The sequence below is a fragment of the Nanorana parkeri genome, unplaced genomic scaffold (assembly GCF_000935625.1).
Source record: "Nanorana parkeri isolate BGI_ZX_2015 unplaced genomic scaffold, ASM93562v1 scaffold1350, whole genome shotgun sequence".
Lineage (NCBI taxonomy): Eukaryota > Metazoa > Chordata > Amphibia > Anura > Dicroglossidae > Nanorana > Nanorana parkeri.
This window is the reverse complement of record NW_017307618.1, coordinates 451,617-453,054: the sequence shown is the minus strand read 5'-3', so window position 1 is coordinate 453,054 and position 1,438 is coordinate 451,617. Positions and strand designations below refer to the sequence as shown.

The window sequence follows — 1,438 nt, the reverse complement described above, 5'->3', positions numbered from 1 at the left end:
TGCACCTGGAGGCGGCTATCCCCCTGCACCTGGAGGCGGATATGGGGCACCACAGCAGCCTCAAGCACCAGGCTTTGGCATGTATCCTGCTCCAGGGGGTGGACCACAGCCTGGGATGTCTGGATTTGATACAGGATACCCAGGACAGCCAGCACCAGGCCAGCCACCAGCAACATACCCTGGTCAGCAGCCACCAGCAACATACCCTGGTCAGCAGCCACCAGCAACATACCCTGGTCAGCAGCCACCAGCAACATACCCTGGTCAGCAGCCACCAGCAACATATCACAGACAATTGTAATATGTTTTACTTGCACATCCCTTCAGAATAGTTTTAAATGCGTTATGCGCCTTTACAATAGCCAACTGCTGCTATTTGGGGCCCAGTTATTTTCTTTCTGTGGTTTGCTACAGTGCACCTGAATCAACAGCAGTAGTTTTATTGGATGAAAACACATAAATAATCCTCAGCGGCCTGGAAATAAAAATGTGTTTGTAGGACTATACTTATGTTTTGTTTTGGATAGAGTGGGGAAGGAATAGAAACTCTGTCAATGTTTTGGTGCTGATCCCCCATTGGGGAGATTTCTCCTAACTTCCTGTTTATTTCATAGGGTTCAGACAAAACAAGAAGTCAGGAAATCTACTCAGTGGACACAAACCAAAATAAAAACTATTTTTCTTGTACAAAGGCAAGAGTTAAAACCTCAGGTTGTGTTTTTATTGTGGAGACTTCCCCTTACGTCTGGTCTCAGTGTAAGGTGGTAGACGCAGGAAAACATGGAGAGACCCTAGTACAAAGATGGCTAGGAGAGCATTTACAATTTCTCTCCAACCCTTCCCTATCTAATCAAGACAAACTTTTTTTGGGTACTGTTGGGATTTAAAGCACAATAGTAGTAGAACAAAGTACTAGGCCCCAAATGCATGTAACTCACTGAAATTTTGTCTACACCTTACCATAGTGCAAAATGATAGGTGTATGCAGTAAGTCCATAACAGCCATTCAGTTGTTAGCCTGTAACAGGTTAGTGTAGACCTAAGTTTAAGTAGAAGCACTGTAGAAAAGAATACTCAGATAATTGAAAAGACAGTAAGAAGACATGGTGGACCTCATACATGGAGATGTTGTTCATATTCTTGTGTTTTTATTGTGGAGACTTCCCCTTACGTCTGGTCTCAGTGTAAGGTGGTAGACGCAGGAAAACATGGAGAGACCCTAGTACAAAGATGGCTAGGAGAGCATTTACAATTTCTCTCCAACCCTTCCCTATCTAATCAAGACAAACTTTTTTTGGGTACTGTTGGGATTTAAAGCACAATAGTAGTAGAACAAAGTACTAGGCCCCAAATGCATGTAACTCACTGAAATTTTGTCTACACCTTACCATAGTGCAAAATGATAGGTGTATGCAGTAAGTCCATAACAGCCATTCAG

The 1,438-nt window shown here is 43.3% G+C and overlaps 1 long non-coding RNA gene across 1 annotated transcript; it reads right to left on the bottom strand.

The window, feature by feature from the left end:
* Positions 1-358: 358 nt before the first annotated feature.
* LOC108797845 lies at positions 359-1,033 on the bottom strand. The gene is made up of 3 exons (XR_001941907.1): positions 862-1,033; positions 675-681; positions 359-369 (listed from the first exon to the last, which is right to left on the bottom strand). It is a non-coding gene; the product is annotated as an uncharacterized LOC108797845 (long non-coding RNA).
* Between the last annotated feature and the right edge of the window lie 405 nt (positions 1,034-1,438).